Consider the following 11,673-nt stretch of genomic DNA (forward strand, 5'->3'; position numbering starts at 1 on the left):
CGCCCGCCCGGCACCGCTCCCCCGCCATGGGGACACGTCCGCTCCCCATGCCACTACAGGGATGCTCAGTCCCGCACCTCTCCCAGCACAAGGACACGGCTTCATCCCTGTCCCACCACATGCACCAAGCGCTGTCCCAGCATCCTTGCACATCTCTGGGACACAAAAGCTGTTCCCTGTCCCATCGCAGGGACACAGTGGCAGGTCCCCGTCCCCTCCCAGGAACACCCTCAGGCTGCGTTAGCTCCGTGAGGGGTCCTGCCTGGCGTTGCAGTGGGGTGAGCAATCCCTGGCAGATGGGGACTCGGGGACAGGTCCCCAGCTACCAGGGGGACCCATGAGGATGGAGCACCCTCCCATGGGACCAGTCCAGGTGATGCTCAGCTGGGGCTGGTCCAGCAAAGCTCAGCACAGTTGGACTGACCGGCATAGCCGGATTCCTTGGCACAGCCGGACTCCTGCTCGGCACATCGACCACGAGAGGGCTCTCCCAGTCCAGTCCATGTACGCCTGGACTGGATGGTACAGGAGATGCTCTGATGTCCTCAAGATGCTCCAGGGCCACACGTGGCCCCACCGTCCCCAGCCCCAAGCTGGGAGGAGGGAGTCTGAGAACAAAGGCACAGGGTGGGGGGGGGGCGTCAGCCCCCCCCCCCCCCCCGTTTAGGGTCCTTTGAGGGTAAAATCGGTGGCAGATGGGGGACACCACGCAAGCGCTGCTGCCAGCCCCCCATGGCCCTGGTAGCGGTGGGAGAGGCCCAGCATGCCCTGTCCACAGAGGGTCACTTCCCTGGGGGACCCCCCTCTTCTCTGCCAGCGAGGGACAAGGGATGGGATGCAGGACAATGCACACTGCGACAACCCACCCCCGTGGGGCCAAGCCCCCGACCAGTGGGGTTGGAGGTGCCCCTCACCCTGCAGAGCCCTGGAGGGACCCACTCTGGTCTCCCGCTATGCATGTAGCACAAACCCACACCTGGATTCAGCACCTTCCAGGGAGGTGCTGAGCACTGGGGCTCACGTACACGATCTAGGGTGCCAGGGTGGGTGAGGACAAGCTGCCAGCTCTGCCCCACCTGTGGTGCTGGGGGTGCCCAGGAGCGTCTCGGGGTGCTGCCAGGGTGCTCCCTGGGGTGCTGCCTCCCTTGGGGGGAGACCCAGCCCCAGGTGGGGGCCTCTCTCCTGGTTTCAAGAAGGGTCAAGCTCATCTTATTAAAGCAATCACCGTCATCCACTCACTCTGTCCCCCGCAGCTACGGCCTCGCAGGAGGCAGTGTGGGGTGGGGAAGATGCTGGAGAACCCTCTGGCCACAGAAGGGAGCGTGGGGCGAGCAGCCGGCTGAGCCGGGGGGTCTGCGCCAAGAGCCACCCCTCATCCTCGCTGCCTCCTCAGCTGCAGTGTCCTCCCCTGCCAGGGCAAGGCTTCAGCGCCGCTCCTCCCCACAACACCGTGAGCCCATCGCAGCGGAGACATCTTTATATGCCTTAAGGATTTTAGCTGCAGATTCCCTACCAGCCACAACTTGAGATGCATCTTGGCAAGGAGCTATTTTGGGCTGCTGTCTAGATACCAGCAGGATGAGTGAGCCAGAAATATTCCAGATGCACAGACTGTTTCTGAATCTTGAGTTATTCACGGCTTTCAGGGTCAGGAGGGCAAAAAAACATGACTTAAAAGTCAGTCCAGCTCCAGTCTGCAGCCCCATAGGGTCACTCACCACCTATGTTGCTTGCTTAGGGCAGGGTCCTGCCTGCTGGCACCGCTGCCTGTGCTGGGCAGGATGGGGCTCCCGAGGACGCTGCAGTGCAGTTGGATGTGCCCAGCACAAGGGAGATGCTCCTTGGCCAACTCCCCAGGACCACAAAAACTACAAGGGGCAGCAGGGTCCAGTGCTCAGAGGTGCCTAATGCCCCAGGCCACCGCCTCTCTCCATTGCAAACTTCTCCAGCTCCTTTCTAGCTTCCTCCATCGCATCACCCAGCTCCTCTGCCTTTTGAAGAGGAGCTGCCCCAAAACACAGAGCACAGGCTGGCTGGATGCTGCAGTGCTCCTGCCTGTCCTCAAGCTCCTTCTCCCACTCCTAACTCACCAGTTTTATGTTAGAGACCAGTCCTTGCACTCGGCTCTGATCCACGCTCCTCATCCACCGCTGCCAGATTTTAGCCACAATTGCTAAAGGTTAACCACATCGCCCAAGGGAGAAGCCACAGTCTCCCATTTCCATACTGGGTGCCAAGATGCTCCTCTGATGAAGGCTGCAAGGTCGGCATCAGCTTTTCGGTTCCTCCGAAGTCACTTGCAGAGCTCTATCCCTAATCACAATGTGATACATCCAACTGTAATGCAACACACCTGAAAGGGCCAGCAGGGAGCAATCCCTTGGGCAGGCCTGGGGGATGTGTCTGTCTGAGCAGCTGTCACTTACAAGGATAAAATCAAAGACTTATTTGCCCCTCTTTTCACTGAAAACAGTAACGAGCCTCTAAGGGTGCATCCTGCCAATTTCAAAAACCTGCAATGTGCAAAAAAATAATAGTAAATCCCTCATGATTAGTAAAACCAAAGAAATGAGAAACCAGCTCTTCCACAGCCGCCTCTGTGTCTGTGCCATTACATAATGGGAAACCCTTGAACCTAAAATATCTCCGCTCCTTTGGTTGCCGAAGCTGATGATTGACCATCTGGCTGCAATTTTTCAACTATAATCTAACGAGGCAGACTTTGCTTTTAGGGTGCACACAAGGAAGAAAATCCTCAAGGACTCCCCAGGAACATGGTCGGAGCAGAGGCTGCAGCATGGGGGGCCGCCATGTGAGCGGCAGCTTGCGTGAGCAGAGGGAGGCTATGACTTCTCAGCTCTTGTGCTCGTAAGAAAGCTGAGACGTTTCGGTCAGCTTTTGAGAGCAGGGGGAGGTGTCAGATGATCAGGAGGCAATGCTGCCGTGTGAAGTGAAATGGGGAAATGTCATCCTGAAAGGAGTTTTCTTTGGGGGATAAATCACAGGTGAGAGAAAGTAACACCCCAAACATGAGCTTCACAATGCAGCTGGAAGAACCAGGTCCTCATTTTCCATGCAAATAAATGAAGAACCCGAACTGAACTCCAACCACAAACCAGAACACAGGTTTTCCAGCTGGGAAACCCTTCGAAGGCTGACACAACCACACAGCACAGAAGCTGTCCGTCTGTCCCTTCCCTGTTTGAAGCACTCCGGTCATGCACCCACACCCTCGAGCAACAGGCGCTTTCTACTCCAGTGATGATGCTGGAAGACAGCATGACTTCTTTTGGCCGTGTCACCTTCTGTTCCTGGTGGGAAACTGATGTCTGGAGAGGGAGTGAGAAGAGGAGAGAGAGGATGGGAAGCATTGAGCCCACTCTGGCTCTCCCCCAGAGTAAGTCCCCCAGCACACAGCATGGCCTGTGACGGAGCAGGACCAAAGCAAGTCCTTGCTGTGCCTCTCTGAGTTGAGGCTTTTATTTGGTACACAGAGATTTTAGGGAAATTCACCTTTTTGTCCCCGTGGGGAAATTCTGCAGGCAAACAGCTGAGAAACGGTCACAAGGAGTAGGCACACTTCAGGCAAAAGCAGATCCCAGGTCTGTCTCGCCCGCTATGGGAATTTTGTTATTTAGGCTCCAGCTGGAAACAAGAAACAAATCAGTGCACAGAAAAGAAGTAGTTCAGGGAAAAGCAGCAAATGTCTCTGAGGCTGAGCAGCCTCAGCTCCGCACGTCTGTCTTACACAACGCTGTCAGTCCAAATGGCACTCCAGCGCGCTGATCAGAAACCAGGCGCGTCAGGGGGAAGGGGAGCATCAGCGTTTCCAGCCGCTGAGGGTTTACTGAGCACAACACATCTGCAGCAGAGGCAACTCGAGCTTCGGGTGGACTGGGAGGAGCTGGGCAGGCTGAGCTGAAACGGATTAGACCAAACGGTCACAGGAATTTTGGTAAATGCTTGTTGCAGCTCCGCAAACACAACAGGTCGTGGTGACCGCACACCCCTCGCAGGCTTCTTCCTGCTAGTTGTGCTACTGAGCTCTTTTGGGGTAATAAACACAACCAGCATTACATGATGCTTGAAGTATTTTGCATGGGAAAGCTGGGTATCATTCTGCTTTTAGGTAAACACAAAGATATCAAAGCTGAAACCTTCTGCTGACCAATTTGAGACACCACTGACCCAATTTCTAATGGCAATGAGGAGCCCTCAGCAGCAGAGACTAAGGACATGAGCAAAAAAACAGACTTTCCATGCCTGCACACAAACCAGACACATGCCAAATCCAAAAATCACTTTTAAAAATTCGTTTGAGAGTTAATGAGTTCAGGTGGAGGGAGCTCCCACAGGCAGCTGGCCCTGGTCCAAACACGGGTGCACTGAGGCTGCTTCAGTATCCCCTCTACATTGCAATAGCACCGAACCCTCAAAGTCAGGGGGGAAAGAAAAAAGAAAAGAGGAGGTGAGCCTCCAAGGTCAGCTTAGCAATTGGAGCGACAGGTGAGAGCAGCTCCATGGCACCGGAGGCAACAGCCAAAGTCCAGATGGGAATAAGTCGGAGCCGCTCAGAGCCAGGGGTTGCTGCTGGACAGACAGACACTGGGAGCGATGGGGCAGCTTTTGTGTCAAAGCACAGCCGCATCAGTAACTGTTTGCTTGCGAGAGAGGCCCGTGGGCTGGAGGCGTGTGAACAGACCCAGCCGACATGGGAAGGGAAGGTTTTTTTTTTGCTAGCCCAGAAGACAGCCAGTGGCCTGAAAACGTGATTGAAGGCTTTGGTGTGCTTTAACTTTGGCTGCGCAGCCACCAGCTCTTGGGGGGGGGGGGGGGGGTGGCAAATATCCTGCGGGAAATGGGGGAAACCCAATTCCTTGAGTCTGTTATGACTAGACTGTACAAAAAATTTTCCAAACGCCCTTTAAGAAGCAATCTCCTGCTGGCCAGCATGCTGAATGCACTGCCTTGTAGGTCTTTTCCAGCTCAAAGACTGTGTCATTCCAGGCGTGGGCCAGCCTTGCCACTGCTTTTTATTAGCAGTCCCCCGAACGCTTGAGTTCACATTTCTGCCGCCGGTAAGCTTTAACCCACAAGCAGCCAAGGCAGAGACAGGCGTGACTCAAAAATGACGCCCGACTGCTTCTGGGATTGCGCGTGCAAGATAGGTGCAGCCTGTTTTACAGCTCAGCAGTTCAAATCCAGGTCAGCAGAATTTAACTGAGAATCCCCAGTGGGCCCATTTCACCTTGTCAGCGCAGTCAGAGCAGAGATAGATGGCAGCCGCTGAACTCCCCGTTCCACACTCGCCGGCCGTCACCTGCCTCTGCACAGGGCACAGCACACCGGGACCCGCATCTCGTTGACCCCTGCCTGTAATTGCAAGTGAGATGTTAAGCCCTCATTACCTTATGTTAAAATGCAGGAGCTAGGGATCAGAGATTGTTGAGTTAAATTGGCATCTGACAAAGAAAAGGCTCCATTTTCCTATTTTCCTGAGCTTTTCTTCCTAGTCCTTCTCAAGAATTTAAATTCATAACTACAAAAGAGCAATTTATTAAATTAGCTTTGAAGTCTCTCAAGATCTCGGCTCTCCTCTCCGGGATATCTGCAGTACCGTGGCACTTGGGGTCAGAGCAGTTTATGTAACTACGTCCTTACCCCTACACTGGCTACTATCATTTTTCTGGGATCTCCTTTCTTAACAAGGATCTTCTCTTTCCTTACTGGACATCAAAATATGCATACAAATGTGAAATGTATAAAACCCTAGCATTGCAGAGGATCATAGCTTGCTTTTTTTGTCAAAAAAACAACCAGGTCATTATGTAACACTGCTGCTCCAACCAGCTAGTCAGCAAGAAAAGGCAATAGGTGCTAAGAAACCCGATTCTGGAGCCACCAATTAAACCAGAATTTCATTTCACAGCCTGGTGGCAGGCTCGTCCTGAGCTCATCCCCTCCCTTGATGGTCCAGCAATGAACTGCCCTCCCTCCCCCAGTATAAAGGGAAGAAATATTCAAGGACAGTGTGATCTAATAGCCATACTGACAAAAAAAATCTTCAGGGCAGCTTGAGTTTTCTTGGAAATACCACACTCTGCATGAACCAAGGTGTAAAGCTTTCCTGTTTGCCCTTTGTCTAGCTACATACTTCTAACATTTATGACAAGGTGGCTATTTTTATACCTACAGAGCACCATGGACCCCAGCTTGCCCTGCAGCATCTAGGTGCTATCGCAATGCATGTAGCAGCAAGGACTCCCCTCGCTGGGACTGCCAGACACTGTACAACATCAAACCATGCCAGGTGGATCACACTCACGCTCTGCGCGGAGGCAAAACATCTATTTACACCTCACTCCTGGCGTTTCATTGAATAAACTCATTTTCTGTTTGATACAATTGCATCTCTTTTCTTAATTTATAAGTTTCTTACTGCTGCAAAGCTCCTGGCCATTGTCCCCCAGCGTGCCATCCCCTGACAGGCTGCAGGTGCTGCTACGTGACCTGGCAGCTGCCCAGCCACACTACAAAAGTCCTCACTAATACATATTCTTACCCATTTTCAACAGAAGCACTTCTTGCCACTACCTTTTTATGCGACTGGAAATGTCCTGAACTTCTCTTTAATTTGCTTGAAGTCAACAAGCATCTACAGGAGAGCTGAAGAGAGATGTTAATGAATGGGGCAAATGCTCACATTTCCATGCTGAAAAGCAGTTTTGCTTTCAGAGGGGGAATACTGTGCACCCAGGTCACACAAGGTCCATAGCACTGGTAACAGCAGTTCCTGTCTCCAAACTTTCACCGTCTTTACAAAACACCTCTCAGTGCCATGCTACCTGCAAATTCCATTTGTACATTTGATATTTGTGGGAGAAAAAAAAATCAATGAAAATATCAAAAAATAAAAAATTTAGACCAAGATATCAAAATATCTTGAAGACCAAGAGCACAGTTCCTTCAGCTCTCCAGACTGGTGATTCCCTATTCTCCCTCCTGTGCTCCCATCACCTATGGCACTGCTCTTGTGCACTTTTACTTGGCTTTTGAGAATAACCCATCTTATCTGGCCAAACAATTTCTTATGCGGCATCACAACAAGGCAGTGACTGATGTCCAGAACATTCACATTTATCATTTTTCTTCTCTGAATCATGTATCTCATCACAAAATTTACCAGACTGATCCAGCCAGCCTTAATTTTCAGAGATCCTCACTGCACATTTCCGTGTCTCTCTTTCCACCTCATTTTAAGAGCATTTACAGTGGCATGTGTTGATACGAGCTGTTATCTATTTTCTCATGGAGAATATGGAAAATATACTCCCAGGGAACCTATGTCTTCATCTCTCACACTGAGCGCATTCTAGCTACAAGCCTGTAGAAATTCAGCATGCAGCTGATGTAATCAAACTGACTTTTCAACAGCTCCCTCAAAGACGTTTTGAAATGTTAACAAGTTTATTACCAAATACGGTTGACTAATCAGCCACATTTTCTGATTCATGCTTTACATGTCAGATAAAGGGCTCTGTCTGGGCTGGAGGGTCGCTCTCAGCTCAATGGAAACCAGCTCCTTCCAAAGGGCTGGACCTCTTACGGAGGCTGTAGAGTCTATAAAACATCCAACGTACCTGTGAACAGACCACCAGCCTTCAATTAGCGCTGGAACCAATTAATGAAATGCGGTGCTTTGCTGAGCCAGCTCCAGGAAAGTTGATTCCTGTCCCAGTGCTCCGTGTCCTCCTCCAGGCAGGAACTCTGGATGAAGCTGACCTGAGCAGCGGGTATGGTGCTTTCAGGGTGTCTCTTCCATCCATTAAAAACCACAGACAACCCACAAACTTCATATTTTTGCAGCATCTTTCACCACTACGCACCAGTGGGACTTACTGTGGTCTCTGGTGTAATTCCAATTAATGCGAACACTCAAAGGATATAATGCAAACAAGCAAAGGAGCTCTACAATGCATTAAGTCTTCATTTTTTTATATATGACATAAGAATATGTGCAGCAACAAATCACTCAACACTGTAATATTAGCTTCAGAGGAAAAAATGAAATACTGCGATCAGCAATATAAAGCGAGAGAGCAAGTTTTGTTTCAGAGCTTGGAGTCATCACATTCAGGTATCATGGGTCAAATGCCCTCACCTTCTTCCCTGCACAAAAAGTCAGGGGGAATAAGAGCCAAAGATGATGAGATAGCTCCAAAACTACTGATGCGCATGTACATACCAACACATGCTAATATCAATGTGTTACCAAAAACATTTTCTGAACAGAACGGGCTTTTAAAAAAGTTTTCTGATAGTGGATTTTCAGGTGGTTTCAAGTTTATGGAAAAAGATATAAAAAGCCTGGCAAACATTCATAAATGGGATTATTGATTTTCTAGGGTAAGAAATGCTCAGAGGGGAAAAAATACCTCACTTAAGTCACAATATGTCTTTAAATAAGGGCAAGATGAAAGCTGAGAAGTTGGCATGATGCTTTCCAATACTCACAACAACACTAAAATATATCACCACTTGTTTGCTGACTTAAGAAATTTCATTCATCGCCAGAGATTGCCTAACTTCCATCTGAATACCGAGACTAATCTCCTGGCAAAGCCTGTTACAGACGATACAGAGGTCTGCATCACCCTAAGCCACACTTGGGCTCAGGCACACGCCGTGGCCATCTCTAAGGAGGAAGAAGGTGCGCAGCTCGTGCTTCTGCTCGGACAGACTTCATTTCCACACATCGGAAATCCAGGCCACAAGGCAGCAGAAGTCACAGCCCTGAGCAAGGGTCATGTGTAAAACTCCTGGGGCATGACGCTGCATTTGGATGCAGCCGCAGGGGCCTCAGTTCTGCTCCTGGGGAAGCTGCAGGCTCGGGTCCACAAACAGGCAACATGTCCTTTGTCAAAGAGTAACCAGAATATCCCGTTCAATAAAAAAAATAAAAAGGAAGAGGACAGCAAAATCTGAACTGTATAGAAACTAGTCCATAGCACCAATAAGCATCAATCACATGCCTTTAAATCCCGCTTCTAAGGCATTTTTCCCCAGCTATCAACACAGAATTTACACTACAACGATAAGTCATGCTGTAGAAAACAAAATGTCATTATCCAAGCAATGATGAACTGATATTTGAAGTCTCCTCTGATACAGAGAAAATGAATGGCAAGCCCTGAAGTAGCAGAAGCCCCCGAGCTCCTTTTGATGCTGCTGGAGAAAGGTGGGTTACATCTAGTTACACCGTTAACAGCAAACCATAATTTAACTCGCGCAAAGAGATCTGTCTTTCAGGAACTGTTTCACAGTAACTGCACAATGTGCAAAGCATAGCATATCTGATTCACAGGAATTAGGCACACCATAAACGCCCCAAGAGCAACCATGCGCATCTCAATGAAGAGCTCATTCTGAAAGTACCCTCGTAGCTGGGAAGTTATGTGCCCAGTATCAAGAATTCTTGATTTATTAACAAATGAAGCTACAAGAAGAACAGTGTAGTCACTACAAGACTGTGGCTAAACTATAGGCAGGAACACTTAATGCTAACAACATTAAACCGCTAACCTATGCTTCCAACAGGAAAATTAATCCACAGAGAGGATCTAATTTATACTTGCAATACCCGGTATGAAATAAATCGCGTTATCCTCCCTTTATAGCAGAGGAAAACGCGGTGGAGCCGTCAGCTGGGCTGCCCAGCGACACAAAGGATCAGATGGGATCACGTCTGGGATCAGGCGCGTGGTGCTGTCGGAGGGGCCCTCGAGCACCCAAGGCATCCGCGCAGGGCTGCCAGATGTGACACAGGACCCCTGGGAGACGCGCCCTCTCGGAGCAGCAGCTGGAGGCCACGCAAAACACCCAGGGGCATCTCCAACAGCACTGTGCATCTGCACGGAGCAACTGAAGCAAGCCTGGGGTGACTGCATACAATTCCAGCTTTGACCTCGGGGTTTTCTGCTCCCGGCCTGTTTCTGAGCACAAGATCAAACACAGCCATCACATGACGGCTTCTATTAGACGAGTTCCCAAGAAACATATCACAAGCAAAGAGCGCTGCAACCGTACCCTCCTTTTTCAGTTACGGTTAAACGCCTGAAGCATTTCAGAATGTCTTGCTGCAAATTCGTTGTTAAATGAAGGCTTCTACACTTTAAAACACTTAAGCACATGCTTAGCTGGATGCCTGTAGCTGGCTGCATTGACTCATACAGAGATAATCACATGCTTAAAGATAACGGCGAGGTTAAGTGTCCTTCTGGAGCAGCAGGGGTGACGCAGCAGGAGCCCAGGCCCCGCTGTACCTCCTCGGTTATCCGTGCACTTGAACCCCTGCCGCACGGCTCAAGCCGGCATTACCCTGCCTGGGCACGGAGGTGGCGGCTGCGTCTGGGCTGTTCCCTGCTCCGCAGGCATTTCCCAGCCTGTGGAGACTGCGGGATGCTCAGGTAGCCTGATGGTTTCAAAAACATGCACAATTATCACCGCTGGATCCTGCCTCGGTCACCATCACCGATTTCTGCCATTACAGTCCTCGCTGAGGCTGGGGACACAATGTGCTCTGGAAGCAGGCGCAGCGCTGTCCTCATCTATATGGCTGCTTTTTTCTTTAACTCTGAACAAACAGCTTTTTATTCCAAGCCCGCACCACCAAATCCATCTCACTTCTAGATTTCTCGCAGCAGCATGGCACGACACACCACTTAATACCTCCTTAGACATACTTCCAATTTTGAGGTCAAACTTGCAGTGAGGGGAAAGCATGGGACACTTACCAAAGCCATCTTTTGTGATGGCAAAACAGACGGGCATTCAGCTGCAATTTTTAAAAGGAGCTGGGCAGCCAGCTCCCGTATGTTCCTTCAAAAATTGCAGCTAAATTAGGCCAGCTAATGCTGCACAGCTCACTGGACAATATCAGCATGCTCATTCATATGCACAAATGCAGATTTTCATGTTTTCATAAGTGGTACCCTTCTCAAGGTCTGACTTGCAAAGTTTCTAGATTTTTCTTTTTTTAATGCGACTGTTCTTGTCACTGAAGAGCAATTCACATGCAGAAAGGCACGGTTAGTTTCTAACCGACTCTTTTATTACACTAAACAAGGTCAAATATATAAAAATTCCAAGTTGTGGCTCTAAGACAAATCATTAAAATACCCCTCTCCCTCACTCACATATTTGGAAGATATTCTATTGCTGGAAAAAAGAAGCCATATCACTCAGACTGGAGTAATCCACTGGATTTAATAGATATTTTTTTCCCAAACTGCATCCAAAACCAGAGAATGACAGGACAAACCCAAGTTATGTTCAGTATTTTTTGTCCAAAAGTCTCTTCTGAACATTTATTTCAGAATGGCCTACATTAAGCCAAAGCAAGAGAGCATTTTAAAGTAATGCATGTATCATTTCTTCAAAAGGAAAAATCAAACCAGATACTTTGAAACTGAATACAGTCACAGACATGAACATTTAGAGCTTTAACAGACATCCTCTACTAATAACAAACACTCAGTTTCAAAGAAAATGTGCACTTTATACACAATTAAAATGAAAACAAAAAAAACAGTAACAGAAACAGCTCCATTACTTTGCATTTTCGGTATGAATTCAGTGCTGGGATTGGAATATTCTATACACTCTGCTCACTAA

Source organism: Haliaeetus leucocephalus, unplaced genomic scaffold (assembly GCF_000737465.1).
Source record: "Haliaeetus leucocephalus isolate CR32 unplaced genomic scaffold, Haliaeetus_leucocephalus-4.0 Scaffold144, whole genome shotgun sequence".
Taxonomy (NCBI): Eukaryota; Metazoa; Chordata; class Aves; order Accipitriformes; family Accipitridae; genus Haliaeetus; species Haliaeetus leucocephalus.